This window comes from Heterodontus francisci, chromosome 6, assembly GCF_036365525.1.
Source record: "Heterodontus francisci isolate sHetFra1 chromosome 6, sHetFra1.hap1, whole genome shotgun sequence".
NCBI classification, from domain to species: domain Eukaryota; kingdom Metazoa; phylum Chordata; class Chondrichthyes; order Heterodontiformes; family Heterodontidae; genus Heterodontus; species Heterodontus francisci.
The window spans coordinates 66,735,439-66,763,045 of record NC_090376.1 but is presented as its reverse complement, the minus strand read 5'-3'; positions in this window follow the sequence as shown (position 1 = coordinate 66,763,045).

Sequence of the window (27,607 nt, the reverse complement as noted above, 5' to 3'; positions counted from 1 at the left end):
CTGTGAAAGTTAGAAGCAGGCTTGTTCAGGAAGGCTTCTAAAGTGTCTGTGCGTGGATTTCATGGGAATAAAACAGAAGCCACGGACAAAGTGATGAAAGGAAGATAAGATGGCCTATGTACAGCTACTGAAGAGTGGTTCAATTACTTCAGCAATCACCAGACACACTTTGATGCTTGAGAGAAAATGCCTCAAAATAATAAAAATGAAAACGGTCAATTTTTTAATGACAATCACCTGAATTTCTAGACTTGAAAGCAAGTTTAAATGTAATGCTTACTAAAACTGCTTGCTCAAAGGTCTCAGTAACTATTAGGATGACATAAATTAGGGGAAAATATTTATTTATTTAGATTATTGATGGGTATCTGTGTGTATCTCCTGGTATTTGATGTGGCAGTTTCAATAAGCAATGGAATATTTGTGGACCTGTATGAAATGAGTCTTAGTTCTACCAATGTCTCATCCTCATGCAGTTTTACAGTCCTTCTCCTCATCAATTAATTTTAACTCAACTAATCTGTTCATTTATGTGATGTAAACGACTGCTCTCCCACATGCAGTCCAAGCATCTTAATCAAACCTTCAACCTCATATTCAACTACTCTCCAATAATTCCTCCAGTTTGTTATAAAACAACTGATGCTAAACTCTGCATTTTTAAAAACTCTATTGTTTCCTCTATATTTGAATCAACTTTTATTTTTCCTGCTCCAATTTTCTCCTATTCTGTCCTGAAGGCGCCGACTCAGGCTGACTTATAATTATTGGGATAATTGCTGTTTCCGACACCTCATTCAAATGGTTATTCTCTATGTATAAGCTCAGGCTATTCAACTGTGGGTTGGCATCATATCTGAACCATATTCTGTCCTCAAGTGACATACACGTACCAGCAGTTCCTGATAGAAGTCGCTGGATTCTGCAGGCTCCACAAGGTCAACAGGAATGAGACTCTAGGATGACTATTTTCCCATAAAGTTCATGGACACCAAGGCCAACTGAATTGCTTTTTCTTCCTTCCTGAGCTCAGCTCTGAACACACAAGAAATCAAATCTGGGTTTGTTTTTTCTGGTTTTTGGCATTCAATTCAACATAAGCGAAGTAGCATCTTACTTTCATTCACTTTCGCAATCCAAGTTAACAATTTACTTACACAGCAATACTAAGTCTTGAATTACCTTACTAGGTATAATAGAAACATTTCAGATTTCTGATACAAACAAGTGGTGTTAACTTAATACATGCAACTACTAAAAGGTTAGTTTTAACCCTACCCGCCTGGCTGCAATCAGGTGGGTAGAGAGTTAACATCGACCTACTGATGTTACTCCTGGCTCCCACTGCCTTCCATTTTAAGCAGGTGGCAACTGATGCCAGCGTGGCCCTTCTTTAAACATGAAAATCGGGATCTGATGACATAAGTGGGTCCCAACCAACATTTTAATTGTCACCTGAGTGGAGACGCTGCAGCGTAAACCTAAGTCAAAAGCAGAAGGGGTCACTCAAGGTAAGTTTCTTACTCTCCATTTTGGGACAAGGAGGTGCAGGAGTGCTCCTAAAGGCCTCACAGGGAAAGCTTAGGCTTCTCCTGCCCGGGGCACTGCCCCCAACTTTATCACAAGATGCCATCTTCACCACCCCCAGAACCACTGGGCAGGATGCCAGTGAGCAGCCCCATGATTAAAATTGTCATCACCACATTCTGCTGTGGTACTCTAACTAAAACCATTAGGCTTCCATCTAATTTTGGAAACTAAAATCTATCCCCTAATCTCCCAGTTTTCCTGTCTACATGGTAATGCAACCTGTCCAGTTGTACACTGGTCTAATAATGTGCAACGTTTTACGTCTGTAACAACCTTTTGTGCTGATATAGTGGCACTTGTTCATCCTGGATATTGCTGTGAAAATAACATTGAGCCTAACAGTGATCCTGGTGAGCATACATGTGCAGCTAAAAGCGAAAATCAGGAAGTTGTTGTCCAAGCAGTGCCGCTCCTCCCTAAGCTGTGTGAAAATGTTATCTCACCATCTGGCTCCCCCTTACCTTGTGTTGAACAAAGTAAACTTCCTGTACTGGCATCATAGATACGGATTAAATTTACCACAAAAAGGTAGGGCTTGCCCATTCCTGTCTAACTACCCTTTTAACAGCATGGCAAGTCTTAATTACTGCCAAACAACATCTCTGGCACTCAAAATTAACTTTATCAAGTGTGGAGTCTCATTCCTTCAACTTTTATTATTATTGAGGGTAAAAAATGATTTTGTTTTACTTTTCCTTCCTGCCTCTCGTATCTCTCTTCATACAATCTTTCTTTCCTTCTCTTTATTTTTCTTTCAGCACCTGATTTGACATTGATTTACTATTCCAACTTATACTTCCCACACTGCTTATTAATGATTTTTCACTCTGATTGGTTAAGTAGATACATTGTTGTTTTCCCTCTTCATACAGGTCCTAGAAGCCCATTAGAGGGCTTGGATGTCTTATTGACAGCAACTTGCCATGCAAAACCCCGTGGAAAGTCTGCGGGCAAGTGCAAGTCCAATGAACAGTTGGCACCATTTGTTTGTCACTCACAGCAAGATGTGGTCCATTCTGCTTAATTTGATCATTGTGAAAAATATGGCTTACACCAACTTTTACACATGCCTTAGCACTTGTTTCTGTAAGTTTAGGCTCCTGTGGAGCATAAACAAGATGTACATTTAGGCTCATGAGGAACAATTGGGCCAAATGGCCTGTTTCTGTGCTGTATATTTTATGTAACTCTTTGTTAAATGTACTTTGGTTTGCTGAGTGCAGGATGGAGACAGATGTTAGTGCCAACCAGGATTTTCACCGGAGGGTTTCTGTCAAAAATTCCATTTCCTGTTAACTTCATCTCTTTCTCAGCAATAGAATAACATAACACTTCAAACAAAAGTCAAAGGTCAGAATTAGATATTTATGCTCATTCTTGGAAGAATGTATAACTAGCTCTTGGGGAACTAAAGCAAACAAGGTAAATGTGAACCTCTGACAAAGTGTGATTTGAACTTCTTTTTTTTTGTGTGGTCCATACTGTGCAATCAAGTAGTTTTGGTATAGAATGTGTTTATATTCCAAACACCTTTCACATGTTCTTAATAGGCAGTTATTTTGTATCAGTCAATATGAACATAGAGCACTAGATTGTAATGTTACTTCACCTGCAATATACGGTAAAATGAAAGTGCCTTCGGAAAAGCTTCTTGATAAATCAAACTCTTCATGAACCCTTTCTAACATAGCATTTTGGGATATGACTTTATTGTTGGAATCTTTGTCTGTTAATTCCTGCCTCCTCTGCATTCTAATCTAGTGACCTTGTAATTCTTGTATTATTTTGTACAAGAATAATTGGAAATAGCAGGCAGCTGTGGAAAAGGTCTACATATTGCCATGCTCTTCTCATTAAATTAATTTTATTCATAAACTTTAGCAGTGAGCAATGAGAGGTGACTTGTGCTTCTCAGTGCAGGGGCTTCAGACAGAAAGAGCAATAAATGACTTTGACCATTGTATCATCCGCCACCTTAACAAATCTGTGAGTTTTAAGCTCCTGATGTGAACTCATTACAAGCTAGTAAGGTTATGGATGATGAGCTTCTTTAGTCTTGCTTGAGGTTGGTATCACACTAAGTAATTTCATTGGAGTCCTACAATTGTCTCCATTATATTCACTTCAACCTTACAATCAACTTTTTTTAATAACTGACTGGCTCTGAATTTCCTCACTATCTTCAGCATTTACATCATTGTTACACTATTACTGCACCAAAAAGATTAAGAAAATGTGTGTTTTAGTGATTTAGCGATACTTATGCTGTTATTGTGCTGAACAAATATTTACTCAATTTTTTAATGGTGCAAATCTAACACCCATCAAAGTCCTTCAGGACTCATTCACAAAGCAGTAATGTTCACGAACACTGAAGTTTCCTGACTTTATGTTAGTCCTGCAATTAGTATAACTTTACATCCATATTAAATGTAACAACTCCTCCTAGCACTTCAGACAACTGTAACTGAGGTGTTGGTCAACTGAAAAGGGCACTGACTTCATTTATTGATATAGATTTCTGAGGAACTTTTTTTTAGCTCAGTCCTTCATATTTTCTAATCACTGACACCTGCACTTTATTTTACTGTAGTGCTTTCTTCTGTTCCCAAAAGTCTTTTTTGGGACCTCCGTCATGCCCCTCGCCACCCCCCACCAAACTCACACTCAGATTGACTTGGGACCAGGTATGTGTTTTCCCCATGTGCATTCCACAATATGCCATCACAATGGAGACTGTGTTGCAACAGCACAAAAGCTCACCAGACACGACCCTTCCCAACACGAGTTCAGGCCGCACCAGTCCTACAAGGACCTCTCCGAGGAGCTGTGCACCAGTTGGCTGTACCTCTCGAAGGATGGCATTGGGCATCGCCACTACCTTCATCACCAAGATTTGCAGACTCACTCCACTGCACAACTACTCTGCCCGTGGCAATTAAAGTGACAGCATCCTTCAACTTTTATGGCTTTGCATCCTTCTTGGCTGCCAAGGGGCATCTGTATACATTAGCCAGAACCCGTAACAAGGGTTGGTTTGAGACCTACTCAGCTGACATGATATCTGTCATTGATGCAAAAAAACAAAGTCTACATGTTGCACAACACAAACCCCACAGGTAAGACACTGCATGACCTGAAAGCAGCCAAGATAGCTGTACAAAGGAGGGGGAGATACTACTCAAACAAACACTGGATCAGCTTATATCAAGAAATCCAAACTGCAAAAGACAAAGAAAATCTATGAGCTATGTACAAAGGGATCAAGAGGGCGCTTGGCCCTGCCATCAACAAAATTGCTCCTCTGAAGTCGGCAGATGGTGAAGTACTCGCCAACAGAAGTAAACAGATATCCCATTGGGCTGAACACTGCTGTGAGCTGTACTCCTGTGAGTCAGACATCTCCCAGTCTGTTCTTGATGGTCTCCCACAACTTCCTGTCATGGATGGGTTAGATAAAGAATCCTCATCACTGAAGCTCGAGAAGGACAGAGACCACCTAGTGAACAGAAGGGCACCGGGCTAGGACGGAATCCCAGCCAAACAGCTCAAGCAAGGAAAGTCCCATCTATTGCCACACCTTTATGAACTTCTCCTTCGCTGCTGGAAAGTAGGCTGTGTTCCACAGAAGATGCATGACGCCAAAATCATCACACTATACAAAATTAAAGGCGACAGAGGAGACTGCAACAACTACAGGGACATCTCACTCCTTAGCGTCACGGGGAAGGCCTTTGCTAAAGTCATACTTAAAAGACTCCATTTACCTCCAGACTGAGTGTACCTGGAGGGCAGTTTCCGTGCCGGCATATCTACCGTGGATATGATCTTCTCCATATGCCAGTTACAAGAGAAGTGTAAGAAACAGAATATACGCCTTTACCTTACTTTTGTAGAGCTCACTAAGGCGTTCAACACCATCAGCAGAGTAGGGCTCTACAAGATTTTGGAAAACATTGGCTGTCCACAGCAGCTTCTCAGTCTCATCCGCTCCTTCCATGACAACATGCACTGCACTGTACAGTTTAATGGCTCCACTTCCGACAGTTTTGGAGTAAAGAATGGAGTGAAACAGGGTTGTGTCCGAGTCCCCACTCTGTTTGGCACTTTCTTCTTCATGCTGCTGACCTTCACCTTCCCTGCAGATATAGAAGGAATCTACTTGCACACTAGGTCAGACAGCAAGCTCTACAATCTATCAAGACTGAAAGCAAAGACAAAAACACTTCATGTCCTGATCAGAGAACTCCTCTACGCTGATGATGCTGTGTTAGTTGCTCACACCGAAACTCAGCTACAAAGATTGTTGAATCCACAGTGACAATCTGTACCTTGATGCCAAGCTTGATACCAGATTTGACTGCCTTGCAAAACACGCATGGGATAACACCAAGTTGACCCTTAGGACCAAGCTGATGGTTTATAAGGCCTGTGTTCTCAGCACCTTGCTGTATGGCTGTGAAACATGGGTGACTTACAGCTACCAGGAAAAGAAGCTCAATAATTTTCATCTTCGCTGTCTGCGGCGCATTATGGGTATATCCTGGCAGGTCAGAATTACAAATGTGGCAGTCCTCTCAAAGACAGAGCTCCCAAGTGTGTTGGCATTAATCAAACAGATACAGCTTCGGTGGATTGGACACATCCGCAGGATGTTGTGGTGAGGTAGCTGGGACCAGACGACCAGTGGGGCACCCAAGGCTCCGCTTCAAGAAATAAAAACAGAAAGTGCTGGAAATACTCAGCAGGTCTGGCAGCATCTGTGGAGAGAGAAGCAGAGTTAATGTTTCAGGTCTGTGACCTTTCATTCGCTTCAAGGATGCTTGCAAACGTGACATGATACCTAAATGTCAACTATCGCACTTGGGAGTCACTAGCTGGCGAAAGAGGGAAATGGCGACACATCCTGTGGACTGATGTGCACTACCATGATGACCAGTTGCTACAGTAGCTTGGCAAGAGGTGCCAACATCAAAAACAACAACTCACAGCATCACTTGGCAGCTTCAAGTGCAGCACTTGTGGCAGAACCTGCCTCTCAAGGATTGGCCCTCACAGTCATCCATCAACAAAGGCACACCAGGAGAAAACACCCCATCTAAATGCACTGTTAGCTGCATGTCCATCATCTTTCATAGATGGAAGGATGCCAACTCAAGCTGCCAAGGGGCATTGTACACATTAGCTAGAGTGCTGTCAGGGAGTGTATCGTAAACTGATGGATGCCCTTTATTATTGACCAGGCATCAAACCTCAGACTTCCTGATCTGAATGGCTTATCTACACACTGAGCCACTGGGGAAGCCCCAACAGTTTAATTTTAAAAGAGTTAGCCATCATGGACGGAAAGCTGACATTATTCAGGTTTTTATGATGGCTCTTGGAGATGCTTACCTCAGAAACAACTGCACCTTCACTAGGCTTCCTCCCACACTCAAGAGCTGTGAATCATTCGTTAAGTAGTACTGACATGCAGGAAGGAATCTCACAAAGGGATTTTTAACACTGAGCTAATTACTTCTAAGTGTTATTATAATAATAATTTAATAAATTGTCCCAAAGACTGTTACAGAGATGCTGTAAAAATAATCCACTAAGTCAGAATTTGTTCAGAGAATAGATGTTGTTGATCAGTTTTGAATACAAGGACAACTTATAATGATATAAACACATTACAAAAATAATTCTTTCTTTTCTTTAAAAAAAACATATTTTGTTAAAATTGTGATGTGAAATTCATTCAATACAGCACAACTAGCTGAAACTGATAGAAAATTGACAGTAATGTGCCAAATGCTGTTTGTATATTTCAATGCTTTGATGATTACTTTGAGTGCCTGCCTTTTAAAGTAACATCAGTAATGTATGGTACATTTCTCATTTTAGGCATGTATTTTAAAGCCAACGCTACCTGTACAAAATTGTACATTTACTTTATTTTAAATATGCGTTGAGAAATATGATACAACATGAAAAACTGACACAGAAAATAAACATGGAAACTTCAAAGAAAAAACTCACAAGTGTTTGCATAAATACCTGAATCATTGGGAGAAGGGTACAAGTCAGTGGTGATTGCAAACATGATGTATTATTCATGCAATTGGGGACTTGAACCTGATGCTAAGGTTTGAACAAATATGAAGCTGGAAATTTGCAAAATTGATATTAATATTCAAAAGATATAGCAATGCAGGTTGTCACATTTCCATTCTCTCTCCATATATTTTCCTCGGAAGTCACTACAGAAGTGTGTGTAGGCAGCCATTTGCAAAGCCTGTCAATTCTCATTGCTGTTCATCAACATTGAAATACTTACAGAGACCTGAATGAAATTCAATTCAGACCAAACTGGAGTCAATTTCAGTTGACAAGGTCTGCATGTTAAAAAAAACACAAATAAATAAATCACTTTCAGCTCTTTGAATGACCTTGTAGGTAAAAGCACCACCTAAAGCATCAGTAAGACATATGGTGCAGGTAGTCCCAGTTTTGATACCCAGTCTGCATGGAGTTAGCTAATCAGGGCAGCATCTCCAATGGGTTCTATCATTCCTCGACTAGGAAGGGGTAAAATCAGTCAAGATGACATTTCTTAATTACAATCCATTGATCCCCACTGGAAAATATGTATTTATAGACATGGGATAAGAACAGGATTAAGCTGGGTTGTGAAGCTGCCACTGCCAAATACCTTGCCAACAATCACCATCTAGGCTGGTACATGAAGAATGGCTTGGGCATGATACCAAAAGACTTTTTTCAGAACCATGCCACAGGATGCACATGCAGTTCATGGGGTAATTGTGTAGAACAGATCCCAAGATATCTTGTGAGGTTCTTTTCTTTTAAATGTAAATCCTGTTATCCCTGTATGAATTGGTTGCTGCACAGGGAACATTGTTGCCACATTGTTGGGATGTCTGGCTCTGCAGCAGAATTAAGCGGTGTTGCTGTGCCTTCCAGGGAAAATTACCTCTGTTAATGAGTTCAACAACTCAGACACAAACTTGAAAGGTGCACAGAACTTTTTATTTCCAAATATATACTTTATTCATAAAAATCTGTAAAAAAATACATTACAACAGTTCAAAACAGCACCAAGTTGACATTCCAAAAAGTGCAAAGAAAATCAATTTTCTTCAATACAGGGGTGAGTTGCCTCACAACCCTTCCATTCCATTTTACATGCCGTGTACATTTTACAGCAAACCCATATTTGGTGTATACAGCCCAAGTGGTTTCCCATGGGCCAACCCCTCAGTTCACTTTGGCGGGAGGACCTTACACAGTAGTCTTTCCTCATTGAGTCTTTGCAGCAGCTGCCCCAAGCTTTAGTGCGTCCCTCAGCATGTAGTCCTGGACCTTGGAATGTGCCAGTCTGCAACAATTGGTTGTGGACAACTCTTTGCGCTAGAAGATCAGCAAGTTTCAGGCAGACCAAAGAGCGTCTTTCACTGAATTGATGGTCCTCCAGCAGCAGTTGAAGTTTATCTCAGTGTGTGTCCCTGGGAACAGCCCCTGGAGCACAGACTCCTGTGTTACAGAGCTGCTTGGGATGAACCTCGATAAAAACCACTGCATCTCTTTCCACACCTGCTTTGCAAAGACACATTCCAGAAAGAGATGGGCAACTGTCTCTTCCCCACCACATCCACCGCGAGGGCATTGTGCGGAGGGGTTGAGACTTCGGGCGTGCAGGAAGGATCTGACGGGGAGGGCTCTTCTCACCACCAGCCAAGCTACATCTTGGTGCTTGTTTAAAAGTTCTGGTGATGAGGAATTCCGCCAAATGACTTTGGCAGTCTACTCGGGGAACCGCCCGACAGGATCCACCATCTCCTTTTCCCGCAGAGTGGTCGAAGGTGTTTTTCCGCAGAAACTTTTCCACGAAGGATAGGTGGTACGGCACCATCCAACTGGATGGAGCGTTCCACGGCAATGTGACCAGACCCATCCTTCGTAACACCGGGGACAGATAGAACCTCAGCACGTAGTGACACTTAGTGTTTGCGTACTGGGGCTCTACGCACAGCTTGATGCAGCCGCATATGAAGGTGGTCATCAGGATGAGGGCAACGTTGGGTACATTTTTCCCGCCCTTATCCAGAGGTTTGAACATCGTGTCCCTCTGGACCCGACCCATTTTGGATCTCCAGATAAAGCGGAAAATGGCTCGGGTGACTGCCACGGCGCAGGAGTGGGGTATGGACCAGACTTGCATCACATACAGCAACAACGTGAGCGCCTTGCACCTGATGACCAGGTTCTTACACATAATGGAGAGAGATTGCTGATCCCACATGCTCACTACCCTGGCTACTTACTCCTTCCAGGTTTTGGCACACACCCTGGCCCTTTCGAACCATATCCCAGCACCTTCAGGTAGTCTGACCTGACAGTGAAGGGGACAAAGGATCAGTCGGCCCAGTTCCCAAAGAACATGGTTTTACTCTTGATGTGGTTAACTTTGGCTCCCAAGGCCAGTTCGAACTGGTCGCAGATGCTCATCAGTCTGCACACAGACAGCGGATCCAAGCAGAAGACGGCAACATCATTCATGTACAGTGAAACTTTGACCTGAGTGCCTCCGCTACCTTGGATTGTCACCCCTCATATGCCCGCATCCTTCCTAATGGACTCAGCAAAAGGTTCTATACAGCAAACAAACAAGACAGGAGAGAGAGGTCAGCCCTGTCTGACTCCAGATTAATCCCATATTCTCTACCACATCCTCACAATTCTCCTACCACCTACCTACACGAGGGGCAATTTACAATGGCCAATTTACCTATCAACCTGCAAGTCTTTAGCTGTGAGAGGAAACTGGAGCACCTGGCAGAAACCCACGCAGTCACAGGGAAAACTTGCAAATTCCACACAGGCAGTACGCAGAACTGAACCTGGGTCACTGGAGTTGTGAGGCTGCAGTGCTAACCACTGCGCCACTGTGCTGCCCGCACTGGAGGTTTTTTCTTTGTGGTTTTCCTTTGTACCACTTGCCACTGTCTGGTTTGTCCATCTGCTGCCTCCTCCCCATTGATTCTGTCTGTAGAGGATGGGTTTCCAGGCACAGGGTTGTAGCTGCCTCCGCTTTCTTGCCCCTCTCAGGTAGACTTTCCTCGCTGTGGAGAGGGTTGCTTGTCTCCTTCCCAGCACCAGACACGTTCACCATTCCTTCTCCCAGCCTTTCCTTGGACCTTGCTGCCTGAGCATAAGTGAGGCAGCGTTTGGGGCAGGTTTTGTAGAGGTGGCCTGCCTCACCGCACAGTTTGCAGCACTTACTCTGCTTACAGTCCTTGGTCTGATGGCCTTCCTTCTTGCAGCTCTTGCAGATGACTGTGCTTCAGTTGGCTACCACGTGACTAGATTTGCCACAGGTGCGACAAACTCTGGGCTGCCCCGCATAGGCCAAGAAGCCTCAACTTGTCCCAATAGCGAAGCTGGAGGGAGGATGGATGATAGCTCCATTGGAGTCGACCTTCAAGGTCACCTTGGCCTGCCACTTGCTGGTCCAAATCCCAAATGGGTCCTTAAAATCAGTGCTGCTGCCGGCCATCTCAACGTATCTGGCGAGGAAGGTGAGTACATCCACGACAGGAACATGTGGGTTGTAGAGGTGGATTGTCATCACCCGGTTGCATTGCGACAGCAGCGTAAAGAGCAGCTCCACTGTGAGGATCGACAGCACTGCCTGGTTTCCCTTCTCCTTGAACACCTTCAGGAACTTGATGCATCCCGCCACGTTCTTGAATGTTGCATCGAAATATCCACTGCTGGGGAAGTCCTGCAGGCAGAAGATATCTGCAGCTTGGAACCCACAGCAATCAATAAGGATTTTCTTAATGAAGAAGGTTCGGTCCACAGGTGCACCTCCTTCATTATCCTTCACCACCACCTGAACGGTGTTTCGCACTCCCTGGCCTGAAGCTCTAGAATTGGTTACAGCCATTTTACACAACACCTATCTGGAACAGGATCGAAGGCCACTGATCATGGTTCTCCCCTTCCAGATCTGAAAGAAGTGGAAGTAACAGGTAGGTAGAGGACTGCTCTCTTACAGAGAGTGATCTGAAAGTGATATCGGAGGCAATACACCAAAAGATCATCCTCGGATCCAAGAGACACCCTCTCCAGAAGACTAAACAAGGTCCAATTAGGTCAATGTGTCGATCCTGATAAGTAAATTCATAAGATATTTCCAACTCACAAGAACCTTGCCAAAATAAGTATATTTTAGATGTATTAGCATTTAACTATATTAGGTGAAGTGGTATGGCATGTGTGCAACAAGCACTTTCAACTCAAATCACTCTACCTTGATTTTGTGTGAATATGTTTTTCAATTGAGAAACCTAGCCTTAGTTGTATTATCCCAAGGCAGCCTTTACTGATGTTGGACATAATTTGCATCATCCATGAAAACTTGCAATACTGCAGCTCAATTATCTGCACATGAAGGCCTACAGTAACTTTTTTGCTGCACACTCATAAAAGGTTGATTTTCATTCCCTCTGCTGGGCAGAGATAGGAAAGCAGTGCATAGAAATCATGACACAGCACTCACTGCCCTGTTCCCACCAATTTATGGGCTACCACCAGTGTGGTGAGGTCCTGCATATGGGCAATCAAGCTGCCTGCTGAAACAAGAGGGCGCCTCATTGGTCTGCACAGATTAGACAGCGATGCAAATGTGTGCTTCAATTGAACAGAATACGTGGTACGCAAGTTTGCTCAGTGGAACCGTTTGTACAGTAACCTAACCTATGGGATTGCTGGAAGCTGCCCAACAAACAGAGAAGGTAAATTTTTGAATGACTTCCATGGGCCTTGGCACAGCATAGAGGCTCTTCCTGTCCCCACAGAAAAATGTCATGTCCGTTGCTGGTCATTGTGTCCATGACCATTGCCACCCACCTCAACTCTCCCCATCCCCACCCCTGCCTCTGCTATCATGTGCCCCATCCTGATCAGCCAGCACCATGTCCATACTCCAAATGCAAAGCCAGCTTACTGATGGCACGTAAATGAGGCCTGACCATGAAAATTGGTTGGGCTTTTCACCAGTCATGCATTGGGCAGGTGACAGAGACACTCCACCCTTTGCCTGAAAAATGCCTACCCAAACTGAGAAGCGGGCCCATGGTGTCAGACGAGTTTCGGGAAGGAGAATGGTCACATGCATTGCCACATCAAGGCTTTTCAATCTTCCCCACTTCACCCAATAATGTATGTGAACAGTTGAAGTTGATGGAAACAACCTAAAGCTCTGAAGAAGTAAGCCTGGAGACAGTAAGGCTGACAATTGGCAAGGGCCATTCAGGAGTACATCATTCACCTGCAGACCAATAGTCATCACAGATGTTTACTCTAATTGCCTCAAATCCTTCACATATTTGGACACTTTGCCATTCACTAATTTAGCATAGACCTTAGCACCATGTCACACCAGGCATCAGCAAATCACATGTCTTACAAAGGCCCTGGATTTCCTCATTGTCTTTAACTCTTACACTGTTGTTATGATGTTATTGCACCAAAAGGATTGAAGAGATTTACATTTTAGCACATTACACCAGTTATCCACCAATACTGCTCTAAATGCAAATTTCCTCGATTTTTCTAACTGCAAATTTTACACCTCTCGAAGCTCCTCTGGGAGCATAACTGCTATTTTCAAGTATATAGACATTCTCTGGACTTACGCTGCTCCTGCAATCAGTATAACTTTACAGCTTAAAAATAGGCTAACATCTCGTCCTAGCATTTCAAAGACATATGAGTGAGGAGTTGTTCTGAGGAGGACTCCAATGCCACTTAATGATTAGAGGCTTCCGAGAAAACTTCCTTTTAACCCATCCCTTCACATCTGGTAATTACTGTCAGCTGCACTTCATTTTACTCTAGTGCTTTCTTTTTGTCCCCTGAAAAGATTTTAGGGCTGCTGAATTCCCTCACCCCATGAGGCTTTCCCTGTGAGGATACTACACTATACTATCATAATAGAGGTGTTGTTGCAGGAACAGCATGCCAGTACCAGAGAATCAGGCACCATAACTGAGGACGGAAGGTACAACCCTATTAAGCGTGTTTACAGGGCACACCCATCAAACAGAGACTTCCCAGAGGAACTGCACATCCCAAAGCAGGACCTCAAAGGTTGTAATTTCTGGATTATTTCTGGTGCCACGTGCTAGTGAGTATAGGAATAGGAGGATAGAGCAAATGAATGCGTGGCGGAAGAGATGGTGCAGGAGGGAGGACTTAAGTTTCCTGGATCACTGGGTCTGTTTCTGGCAAAGGTGGGACCTGTACAACTCAGACAGGTTGCACCTGAACCGGAACGGGACCAACATCTTTGCTGGGAGGTTTGCTGGTGCTGTTGGGGGTGGGGGTTAAACTAATTTGGCAGGAGGATGGGTTACAGAGAGGAACAGTAGGGGGTGATGCACAGCCAAATATAGAAGATAAACTAAGTCAGTCTGGAAAGCAGAGAAAATATAGACCTGTTAAGGCATGAGCGAATAATGCAAGTCTGGTTTGCATCTATTTTAACACAAGGAGTCTTACAAGTAAGGCAGATAAATTGAGGGCTTTGATTAACACATGGGAATATGATATTTAACGCTATCACTGAGATATGGTTGAGGGAAGGCAGGACTGGCAACTCAATATTCCAGAGTATAGAATCTTCAGGTGTGACAGGGTGGGGTGTAAAAGAGGAAGTGGCATTGCCCTATTGATCAAGGAGTCAATTACTGCAGTAAGGAGGGATGATATCTTAGAAGGTTCCTCAAATGAGGGTAATATGGGTAGAACTTAAAAACAAAAAGGAGGCAATCACTTGGCTGGGAGTGTACTACAGCCCTCCAAACAAAGTCAGGGAGAGATAGAGGTGCAGATATGGAGGCAAATCTCGGAGAGGTGTAAAAATAATAGGGTAATAATGGAAGGGGATTTCAACTTCCCCAATATCAACTGGGATAGTCTTAGTGTAAAAGGCTTAAAGTGGGCAGAATTCTTAAAGTGCATCCAGGAGAGCTTTTTGATCCAGCATGTAGAAAGTCCTTGAAGAGAAGGGGCGGTCCTGGACCTAATCTTAGGGAATGAAACCGGTCAAGTGGCAGAAGTGTCAGTGGGGGTGCATTTTGGGGATAGTGACCATAACTCTGTAAGATTTAAGGTATTTATGGAAAAGGACAAAGATGGACCAGAAATAAAGAAAATGAAGGAAATAAATTGGGGGAAGGCCGATTTCAATATGATAAAGTGGACTGGGAGCAGCTACGTGTAGGAAAGTCTATATCAGACCAGTGGGAGTCATTCAAAAAGGAAATAGTGAGAGTTCAGGGCCAACATGTTCCCGTAAAGGTGAAGGGTAGGACCAACAAGTCCAGGGAACCTTGGATGTCAAGGGGTATAGAGGAATGGATAAGGGAAAAAAAAGAGGCTTATGGCAGATTCAGAGGGCTGAAAACAGCAGAGGCCTGAGAGGAGTATAGAAAGTGTAGGGGGGTACTTAAAAAAGTAATTAGGAGAGCAAAGAGGGGGCATGAAAAAACACTGGCTGGCAAGATAAAGGAAAATCCCAAGGCATTGTTTTACGTATATTAAGGGCAAGGGGATAACCAGGGAAAGAGTAGTGCCCATTAGGGACCAAAGTGGCAATCTGTGTGTGGAGCCGGAGGACGTAGGTGAGGTTTTAAATGATTACTTTTCATCTGTGTTCACTATGGAGGACAATGTAGATGTACAGGTCAGGCAGGAGGATTGTGATATACTTGAACAAATTGGCATTGAAAGGGAGGAGGTATTAGCGGTTTTAGCGGGCTTAAAAGTGGATAAATCCCCAGGCCCAGATGAGATGTATCCCAGGCTGCTATGTGAGGCAAGGGAGGAGATTGCAGGGCTCTGACACAAATTTTCAAAACCTCTCTGGCCACAGGAGAGGTGCCAGAGGATTGGAGGACAGTGGATGTTGTACCATTCTTCAAGAAAGGTAGTAGGGATAAACCAGGTAATTACAGGCCTGTGAGTCTAACATCAGTTAACAAAATTCTGAGGGACAGGATTAATCTTCAATTGGAGAGGCAGGGATTGATCAAGGATAATCAGCATGGCTTTGTCAGGGGGAGATTGTGTCTAACAAACTTGATTGAATTTTTTGAGGAGGTGACTAGGTGTGTAGATGAGGGTAAAGCAGTTGATGTAGTCTACATGGACTTCAATAAGGCTTTTGATAAGGTCCCGCATGGGAGATTGGCCAAGAAGGTAAGAGCCCATGGGAGCCAGGGCAATTTGGCAAATTGGATCTAAAATTGGCTTAGTGGCAGGAGGCAGAGGGTGATTGTCGAGGGTTGTTTTTGAGAGTGGAAGCCTGTGACCAGTGGTGGACCGCAGGGATCGGTGCTGGGACCCTTACTGTTTGTAGTGTACATTTAACATTTAGGCGTGAATATAGGAGGCATGATCAGTAAGTTCATAGATGACATGAAAATTGGTGGTGTTGTAAATAGTGAGGAGGAAAGAGATTACAGGATGATATAGATGGGCTGGTAAGATGGGCAGAGAAGTGGCAAATGGAATTTAATCCTGAGAAGTGTGAAGTGATGCATTTTGGGAGGGCTAACAAGGCAAGGGAATATACAATGGATGGTAGGACCCTAGGAATACAGAGGGTCAGAGGGACCTTGGTGTACTGGTCCATAGATTACTGATGGCAGCAGCACAGGTAGACAAGGTGGTTAGGAAGGCATGCAGGATACTTGCCTTTATTAGCCAAGGCATAGAATATAAGAGCAGGGAGGTTATGATGGAGCTGTATAGAAAGCTAGTTAGGCCTCAGCTGGAGTACTGTGCACAGTTCTGGTCGCCACACTATAGGAAGGATGTAATTGCACTGGAGAGGGTGCAGAGGAAATTCACCAGGATGTTGCCTGGGCTGGAGCATTTCAGCTATGAAGAGAGACTGGATAGGCTAGGGTTGTTTTCCTGAGAGCAGAGAAGGCTGAGGGGAGACCTGATAAAGGTATACAAAATTATGAGGGGGATAGATTGGGTAGATAGGAAGAAACCTTTTCCCTTAGCAGAGGGATCAATAACCAGGGGGCATTGATTTAAGGTAAGGTGCAGAAGGTTTAGAGGGGATTTGAGAAAAAAAATTCACCCAGAGAGTGGTTGGAATGTGGAACACTCTGCCTGACGAGGTGGTAGCGGCAGGAACCCTCACAATATTTAAGAAGTAATTAGATGAGCACTTTAAATGTCATAGCATACAAGGTTACGGGCCAAGTGCTGGAAAATGGGATTAGAATAGATAGGTGCTTGATGGCCAGCACAGACACGATGGGCCGAAGGGCCTGTTTTTGTGCTGTATAACTCTATGACTGTATGACACTGACCCTCTCCAAGGTTGCCATTGGGTATCACTGCCACCTTCATTACTAAGATTTGCAGACTTGCTGCACTGCCACAGTTACTTTGCCCATGGCATAAAGAGACAGCATCCTTAACTTTTAATTCTCCATGTTTCAGCTGCCACAGGGAATCTGTGCAGCATTACCTAGGGAGCTGTCAGGGCATGATCGTACTGGCGACGAGTGCCCTCTTTTAGAAGGCAGTTGAATTTATCCACTTCAGCCTCACCCCAGACAGCAAAGGCACAGAGCCAGGAACTTCTATAGGATAATTGCACCCGCCCCCCCCACCGTCCCCCGCACATGATACTGAAGGTGCTAACTGAGTAGCCACTAGCAAACGTGAAAAGGCAGGGGCTCCATTCCCAGGACTTTCAGCGTGTCTGTCTTAAAAACCAGGACATGTCTTCACTCACCATTGCAAGGGCATCTAATCTAATTAAGGACAGATTTTGCAGGATGTCTTCTGCAGTGACAGTGCCTTAAATTTACCTTCTTCTGCACAACCTACCATTTAACACGAAGTCAGATCCCTTTGTTCAAGCAGCACCTTACCAGGAATTGTTACCTGTGTGAAGAGGTCTGAACCTATAATCTATATCCCAACTTACTGTAATGTTCATAAGTAACAAATCACAAAACACGTTCTCAATGTATTTCAAAGCACAAGTTTCTATTATTGCAAGCTAAAAGAACATAGGAACAGAAATAGGGCATTCAGCCTTCGAGCCTGTTCTGCTATTCAGTTAGATCTTGGCTTTTCTGTTCCTCAACTCCATTTACCCACCTTTGATCCATATCCTTTGACATGCTTACCTAACAAAAATATATCGATCTCAGTCTTGAACATTTCAAGTTACTCAGCATCCACAGCTTTTTCGGGATGAGAGTTTCAAGTTTCCACACCTCTTTGTGATAAAATTGCTTCCTGATTTCACGCTTAAATTGTCTATCTCTAATTTTAAGATTTTGCCATCTTGTCCTGTATTCCTCCACCAGAGGAAATAGCTTTTCTGTATCTACCCTGTCAAATTTCTTTATCAATTTAAACACCTCAATTAGATCACCCCTCAATCTTCTAAAATCAAGGGAATACGACATTTATGTAACCTGTCCTTATAATTTAATTATTTAAGCCCTGGAGTGGCGCAGTGGCTAGCACCACAGCCGTACAGCTCCAGCGACCCGGCTTCAGTTCTGGCCACTGCCTGTGTGGAGTTTGCAAGTTCTCCTTGTGACTGTGTGGGTTTCCACCAAGTGGTCTGGTTTCCTCCCACAGCCAAAGACTTGCAGGTTGATAGGTAAATTGACCATTGTAAATTGCTCCTAGTGTAGGTAGGTGGTAGGAGAATTGTGGGGATATGGTAGGGAATTTGGGATTAATGTAGGATTAGTATAAATGGGTGGTTGACGATCAACACAGACTCAATGGGCTGAAGGGCCTGTTTCAGTGCTGTACCTCTCTATGACTCTAGTCTATGACTATTATTCTGGTGAATCTATACTGTATTCCTTCCAAGGCCAAAATATCTTCCCTGAGGTTGGGTGCCAAAACTGAACACGGTACTCCAGATGAGGTCTGAACAAGGCTTTGTACAAGTGAAACACAAATTCCTCACTCTTGGATTCCAGCCCCCTTGAGATAAAGACCAATATTCAATTAGCCTTTCTGGTTTCTTTTGTATGTGCAGTAGTTTTTAGTGATTTGTTTACATGGTCACTGTTATGACCAGGTGAGAAAGGGGTCTAGGGTTCCCTCTCAGCCTGCATCTGGTCTTACTGTAACAGGGTTTAATTTTTAACACACCGTTTTTTTAGCTCACCCTTAGTGAATCCTTGTTCACTAACTTCCAATTATAAGGCAAAGAAACTAGCCAAACAGGTTTTCTTAGGATTAAAGAATGAAGAGTGAACTATATTAAACTTAAACTCTAATTCGGTTAACGTCTACGGATACTCGCTGCGCCCACGCTAGCATGAATGCGCGATACATACATGCAGATAGAGACATAAAAGAGCAGAAGAAATAAAGTGGAAATGTTTCAGGCAATATCTGAAGATGATTTTGGTTACTGTTCTTCGAGTTCACTGTAGAGTCCTTGATTGTAGGTAGCTCTTGCTTTTTGTTGGGGCCCAGTATTCATCTTAAACCATGTTTGATGTAGGAGACTTTTCTCTCTTGAAGTTCATGTGTCCTCAGTGGGTCCAGAGGCTTGTGAGAAAGAGATGAGAGCAGAAAGGAGAGGTCTTCTCACTCCAGGAGCAAACAGTCTTTTCTCAGTTCAAAAACTCTGTGGCTATTTCAAAAAATCCTGGATCAGCCAGTTAGTCATGTGACCAGCTGGTTTAACCAATCCTGGCTTTTGTGGATTGTATCACCTTATCAGTCTCTGGAATGCTCTTCCTTACACGTTCAATGTCTGGTGATCAAAATCCATTGTGGGTTGAATGTGTCGGGGAATGATCCTTTTGTCTCCACAAGCACTGTTGTTAGTATGCAAATATTTTTCAGCTAAGTGTCTGGCAGCCCTTATAACAGGCCGCCTCTTCTTCCCAGCAAGTTTAAAATCAATGTTCATATGACAAAATTAATATGCCTCATTCTTGGCAGGTGGGGGCCTGCATGACAGTCACTTAAATCTCTTTGCTCTTCCTCACTCCCTGTCTCTCACCATTAAGAAAATATTCCGATTTGTCGTGCTCAGAATCAAACTGGATGACCTCACATTTCATGATAATTTGGAAGGCTCTGTTCATAAGGATAAGGCTGTCAGTTAAGGCGTGTGTTTTAATTATGATGGGAGAGGTGAAGTGAGAGACAATGTTGTAGACGCCTTTGCTCAGATTTTAATGTGATTAGCTGTATGAGTGTTGCTTTAAGAGGGTGAATAATGTGACAGTACACAGAGTGAGCAGGAAGTCAAAGGCGAAGGTGGTGAGAGGCAACCTTTGCCTGTCATTGTGAAATGTTTTCACTTCGATCATCACAGTTTATCAGTCCTGGGTGTGAGGAGTTGGGAGTGAGTGCCAGTGCTGGCTTCCTGCAGGTGGGATGACTGATGTTGGCATCCGGCTTAGTGAAAGGAAGACCCAGAAATGTCAGGCTCCTGTCCTGCACTTCTTGGAGGAGGGCTTGAAGATCTTCATCAGAGAAGCCGGTTGTGCTTTCTCTGCCTGCTGCCCTGGCTTCGTGCCCAGCTGGCACCTAAGTAGATAGGATGGTGCCAATCTGGACTGCCTTGTGGGTGGGAGATGCCATCAATTATTTCATGGAAATTGCCAACAAAACCACTTGTTGACTTTTTACCTTGCTGTTGGATGGTGTTCTGCTACTGCTGGGTTTCTGCAGAGTACTTTTTACAGAGTTACTGTTGTTATTATTGCACTAGAGGGGGTCAGCAACCATACGCAGGATAATATTAACTTCGGGCGATGGAAGTGAAATTCAGGAGGACTGTAAAATGGGCTGTTGATTTACTACGTGAAGCCATAAAACGAGTTGCTGATTCGCTTTGTGGAACATCACTGCAGCAGTGGGGGTTGGGGTGAGAAGAAGAACAATAACAAGTTGTATTTACATAACACCTAAATTAGCAATGATGTCTCTTTTGATCCTGAAGGTTGCTGCATTTAGTGCAGTGGAGCTTTTATCAACACAGTATATATGTGACTCCATTACAGATAAGTACAAAGTGGTGGTCGGGCAAAATATGTATTTGTAAATAAATATAAGGTAATTTTACTTCTTTCAAAAGTATGACCTTTTATATAAACACAAAGTCTGTTGAATGTTGGATAATCCTTAAAATAGCTGAATGTTCAACCACAAGCTATACACAGTAAGGGGGCTGTACATTATAATATCACATGGCAAAATCGTAATAAACAAAAAATAACATTCTGCGAGTGTAAAAACTGCATTAGAAATTCAGCAAAATTTTGCATGACAACCCACACACAACTGAATGTGTGCCGCAGGGATCGGTGCTGGGCTCTCTGTCATATATATGAACGACTTGGATGTGAATGTAGGGGGTATGATTAGTAAGTTTGCAGATGACACCAAAATTGGTGGTATAGTGGTCAGCGAAGAAGGTTGTCTAAGGTTACAACAGGATATAGATAAACTGGGAAAGTGGGCAAGGGATTGGCAAATGGAATTTAACGCAGACAAGTGCAAAGTGATGCATTTTGGGAAGTTAAACCAGGGCAGGACATATACAGTGAATGGCAGGGCCCTGGGGAGTGTTCTTGAGCAGAGAGACCTTTGGGTGCAAGTACATAGTTCCCTGAAAGTGGCAACACAGGTAGACAGGGTGGTGAAGAAGGCGTATGGCATGCTTGCCTTCATCGGCCGAGGCATTGAGTACAAGAGTTGGGACGTCATGTTACAGTTGTACATAATGTTGGTTAGGCCGCATTTGGAGTACTGTGTGCAGTTCTGGTCGCCACACTACAGGAAAGATGTGATTAAGCTAGAGAGGGTGCAGAAAAGATTTACAAGGATGTTGCCTGGTTTGGAGGGCTTGAGTTATAAAGAGAGATTGGATAGGCTGGGTCTGTTTTCCCTGGAGCGAAGGAGGCTGAGAGGGGACATGATAGAAGTATATAAAATTATGAGAGGCATAGATAGGGTAGATAGCGAGGGTCTGTTTCCCATGGTAGGGGTGACTAAAACTAGAGGGCATAGATTTAAGGTGAGTGGGAGGAGGTTTAAAGGGGATCAAAGGGGTAAATTTTTCACACAAAGAATAGTGGATATCTGGAATGAGCTGCCAGAGGAGGTGGTGGAGGCAGGGACAGTAGCAACATTTAAGAGGCATCTGGACAGGTACTTGAATGAGCAAGGCATAGAGGGATATGGAATTATTGCAGGCAGGTGGGATTAGTATAGATAGGCATTATGGTCGGCATGGACACGGTGGGCCGAAGGGCCTGTTTCTATGCTGTATGACTCTACGACTCTATGACTCTACACCTTTAATGCTGTTAAAGTGTCCTGAGGCACTTCACAGGAGCGTTATCAAACAAAGTTTAACACTGAGCCACATAAGTATTGGTGACCAAAAGCTTAGTCAAATAGATAGGTTTAAGGAGCATCTCAAAGCAGCAAAAAAGACAGATGTGCAAGGAGAGAGCCAACTGTGTAACAGCCCCGAAAACCAATTTTATCGGCAGTGCCTGTGGAAGAGTCTGTCACTCTAGAATTGGCCTTTGTAGCCATTCCAGGCGCTGCTCCACAAACCACTGACCACCTCTGGGCGCTTACCCATTGTCTCTCGAGACAAGGAGGCCAAAGAAGAAAGAAAGAAAGAAGGAAAGAGAGGGAGAAAGTTGAAGAGGTTTAGGGAGGGAATTCCAGAGCTTAAGGCCGAGGCAGGTGAAGGCATGGCCACCAATGGTGGAACAATTAAAATCAGGGATGCTCAAGAGGCCAAAATTGAAGAAGCACAGTTATCTCGGAGGGTAATAGGACTGGAGGAAATTACCAAATTAGGGAGGGGCGAGGTCATGGAAGGATTTGAAAACAAGAATGGGAATTTAAAAATTGAGGGATTGCTTCACCAGGAACCAATGTAGGTCAGGGGGCATGGGACCTGGTGCGAGTTAGGACATAATCAGCAGAGTTTTGGATTACCTCAAATTTACGGAGTGTAGCGCATGGGAGGCCGGCCAAGAGTGGGTTGGAATAGTCAAGTCTAGAGGTAGCAAAAGCATGGATGAGGGTTTCAGCAGCAGATGAGCTAAGCAGAGGTGGAGCTAGGCATTGTTAGAGAGGTGAAAATAGATGGTCTTAGTGATGGCACAGATATGAGGTCAGAAGCTCATCTCAGTCAAAATTGACACCCAGGTTATAAACAGTCTGATTCAGCGCCAGGCAGCTGCAGGGGGAGGGATGGAGTCTGTGGCTAAGGAACAGAGTTTGTGGGGGGACTGAATAAAATAGCTTTGGTTCCCCAATATTTAGTTGGAGGATTGAAGGAAATTTCTACTTATCCGGTACTGGATTTGGACAAGCAATCTGACAATTTAGAGACAGTGGAGGGGTTGAGAGAGATGGTGGTGAGGTAGAACTGGGTGATGCCAGCATACTTTTTTTATTCATTTCATGAGACGTGGGCATCGCTGGCCAGGCAAGCATTTATTGCCCATCCCTACTTGCCCTTGAGAAGGTGGTGGTGAGCTGCCTTCTTGAACTGCTGCAGTCCATATGTGGTAGGTACACCCACAGTGCTTTTAGGAAGAGATTTCCAGGATTTTGACCCAGCGACAGTGAAGGAACGGCGATATAGTTCCAAGTCAGGATGGTGTGTGACTTGGAGGGGAACTTGCAGGTGGTGGTTCCCACGCATCTGCTGCCCTTGCCTTCTAGGTGATAGAGGTCGCAGGTTTGGAAGGTGCTGCCTGAGTAGCATTGGTGCATTGCTGCAGTGCATTTTATAGATGGTATACACTGCTGTCACTTTGCGTTGGTGGTGGAGGGAGTGAATATTTGTGGATGGGGTGCCAATCAAGCAGGTTGCTTTGTCCTGGATGGTGTCAAGCTTCTTGAGTATTGTTGGAGCTGCACCTATCCAGGCAAGTGGAGAGTATTCCATCACACTCCTGAATTGTGCCTTGTAGATGGTGGACAGGCTTTGGGGAGTCAGGAGGTGAGTTACTTGCCTCAGGATTCCTATTCTCTGACCTGCTCTTGTAGCCACGATATTTATATGGCTGCTCCAGTTCAGTTTCTGGTCAATGGTAACCCCCAGAATGTTGATAGTGGGGGATTCAGCGATCATAATGCCATTGAATGTCATGGGGAGATGGTTAGATTCTCTCTTGTTGGAGATTGCCATTGCCTGGCAATTGTGTGGTGCGAATCTTACTTGCCACTTATCAGCCCAAGTCTGGTTATTGCCCAGGTCTTGCTGCATTTCTACACGGACTGCTTCAGTATCTGAGGAGTCGCGAATGGTGCTGAACATTGTACAATCATCAACGAACATCCCCACTTCTGACCTTATGATTGAAGGAAGATCATTGATGAAGCAACTGAAGATGGTCGGGCCTAGGACACTACCCTGAGGAACACCTGCAGTGATGTCCAGGGACTGAGATGATTGACCTCCAACAACCACAACCATCTTTCTTTGCGCTAGGTACAATTCCAACCAGCAAAGAGCTTTCCCCCTGAATCCCATTGACTCTAGTTTAGCAAGGGCTCCTTGATGCCATGCTCAGTCAAATGCTGCCTTGATGTTAGGGGCAGTAACTCTCACCTCCCCTATTGAAATCAGCTCTATTTTCCATATTTGAACCAAGGCTGTAATGAGATCCGGAGCTCAGTGGCCCTGGTGGAATCCGAACTGAGCGTCACTGAACAGGCTATTGCCAAGCAAGTGCTGCTTGATAGCACTGTTAATGACACCTTCCATCACTTTACTAATGATCAAGAGTAGACTGATGGGGCGGTAATTGGCTGGATTGGATTTGTCCTGCTTTTTGTGTACAGGACATACCTGGGCAATTTTCCACATTGCTGGGTAGATGCCAGTGTTGTAGCTGTACCTGAACAGGTTGGCTAGGGGCGCAGCAAGTTCTGGAGCACAGGTCTTCAATACTATTGCCGGAATGTTGTCAGGGGCTGTAGCCTTTGCAGTATTCAGTGCCCTCAGTTGTTTCTTGATATCATTAACCTGAAGTCCGGGAACGGCGGTAGCGGACCTGAAAGGATTCTGGAGCCGAGCAGATCTATAAAAGAAAGAGCGGGGTTCGAGGCCCTTCACTAACCTGAAGTCCGGGGCGGCAGTAGGCTCTCTGACTGTTCCTGCGCGCACTCTGTTTGGATTTAGTGTAAAAAAAATGAACAGTGACATTACTGAAATTCTGGTCGGCGGGCGGCAGCTGTTATTGCCTGGGGATAACTGAAATTGATTGAAATGAAAAAAAAGGTTCCTTTTAAATTAAAGCCCAAGGATAGCTACCTGTAAATTTTTAGTATTTACTGGCTATACTAGTGCTGTTTGTATGGAGTGAGGCTGTGGGTTGAGTGTGGGTATTTTCATTGGCTGGGGGCGGTGGAAGGTACTCTTTGGTCTTTTTCTTTCTCAGCCTCAAAGGTACAGGGGATAAAGATTGATTTTAAATAGCTGGTAAGTTATTACACGAGCAAGTTTTTTTTTTCATTGTAAAAGTAAGTAATGGCAGGGCAGCTTGGCCAAGCGGAATGTACCTCCTGTGCAATGTGGGAAGTTGTGGATGTGCCATGTGACCTTGGCGAACATGTCTGCAGAAAGTGTCTCCGGTTGCAGAAGCTTGAGCTTCGGGTTTCGGAGCTCGAGCAGTGGCTGGAGTCTCTGTGGCGCATCCATGAGGTGGAGGACTACGTGGATGGCACGTTTCAGAAGGTAGTCAAGCCAGTGCCTACGCGAGCACAGTCAGGGGTGACTGGGTGGCTGCCGGATGGATAAAGAAGTCAGGGCAGGTACTGTAGGAGTCCCCAGAGGACATCCCACTTTCTAACCGGTATTCAGTTCTGAGTACCGATAGGAGAGAGGGTTCCTCTGGAGAATGCACTGAGAGTCATGACCAGATTGTCATGGCTCACTCAGCTGTGCTGGGATGGAGAAAAAGGGACAAGAGGGCAATGGTGGTAGGGGATTCTATGGTTAAAGGAACAGATAGGCATTTCTGTGGTCGCAGACATGATTCCAGGATGGTATGTTGCCTCCCTGGTGCAAGGGTCTTGGATATCACCGAGCAGCTCCAAAGTATTCTGGAGGGTGAGGGTGCACAGCAGGAGGTCATGGTCCATGTTTGTACCAATGATATAGGTAGAAAGAGGGATGAGGTACTGCAAAAAGAATTTAGGGAGCTAGTTAGCAGATTAAAAAGTAGAACCTCAAGGGTTGTAATCTCTGGGTTTCTTCCAGTGCCATGGGCTAGTGAGTATAGGAATAGGAGGTTAGAGCAGATAAATGCGTGGTTGAGGAGATGGTGCAGGAGGGAGGGCTTTAGTTTCCTGGATCACTGGGCCTGTTTCTGGTGAAGGTGGGATCTGTATAAGGTGGACGGGTTGCACTTGAACCGGAACAGCACCAGCATCCTTGCTGGGAGGTTTGCTAGTGCTGTTGGGGGGGGTTTAAACTAATTTGGCAGGGGGATGGGATACAGAGTGGAAGCACAGTAAGGGGTGATGTACAATCAAATATAAATGAGAAACTCAGTCAGTCTGGAGGACAGAGTAAACGTAGACCTTTTAAGGCTCAAGCGAATAATGCAAGGCTGGATTGTATCTATTTTAATGCAAGGAGTCTTAGTAGTAAGGCAGATGAATTGAGCGCGTTGATTAACACATGGGAATATGATATTATTGCTATCACTGAGACATGGTTGAGGGAAGAACAGGACTGGCAGCTTAATATCCCAGGGTATAGAATCTTCAGACGTGATAGGAGAGGGGGTAAAAGAAGAGGTGGCATTGCACTGTTGATTAAAGAGTCAATTACTGCAGTGAGGCGGGATGATACCTTAGAGGTTTCCTCCAATGAGGCCATATGGATGGAACTTAAAAACAAAAAGGGGGCTATCACTTGGCTGGGAGTGTACTACAGGCCTCCAAACAGTCAGGCAGTGATAGAGGAGCAGATATGTAGGCAAATCTCAGGGAGGTGCAAAAATAATAGGGTAATAATAATAAGGGATTTCAACTTCCCCTATATTAGAGGGGATAGTATTCGTCCAAAAAGCTTAAAGGGGGTGGAATTCTTCAAGTGCATTCAGGAGAGCTTTTTGAGCCAGCATGTAGAGAGTCCTACAAGAGGAGGAATGGTACTGGACTTTATCCTAGGGAATGAAGCTGGACAAGTGGTAGAAGTGGCAGTGGGGGAGCATTTCGGGGATAGTGACCATAGCTCTGTAAGATTTAAGATAGTTGTGGAAAAGGACATAGAGGGACCGGAAATAAGAGTACTGAATTGGGGGAAGGCAGATTTCAATATGATAAAACAGGATCTGGCCAAAGTGAACTGGGAGCAGCTTCTTAATAGGAAAGTCTACATCAGACCAGTGGGAGTCATTTAGAAAGGAAATTGCGAGGGTTCAGGTCCAGCATGTTCCGTAAAGGTGAAGAGTAGGACCAATAATTCCAGGGAACCCTGGATGTCAAGGGATATAGAGGATTAAATAAGGGAAAAAAAGGAGGCATATGGTAGATTCAGAGTGCTGAAAACAGGGGAGGCCCAAGAGGAGTACAGAAAGCTTAGGGGAGTACTTAAAAAAAATAATTAGGAGAGCGAAGATGGGGCATGAAAAATCACTGGCAGACAAGATAAAAGAAAATCCCAAGGCATTTTATAAGTATGTTAGGGGCAAGAGGATAACCAGGGAAAAGGTGGGGCCCATTAGGGACCTAAGAGGCAATCTATATGTGAAGCCGGAAGACACAGGTGAGGTTTTGAGTGATTATTTTTCATCTGTGTTCACGATGGAGAGGGACAATGTAGGTGTCGTGATCAGGGAGGGGGATTGTGATATACTTGATTAAATTAGCGTTGAAAAGGAGGAAGTATTAGCTGTATTAGCGGGCTTAAAAGTGGATAAATCCCCAGGCCCAG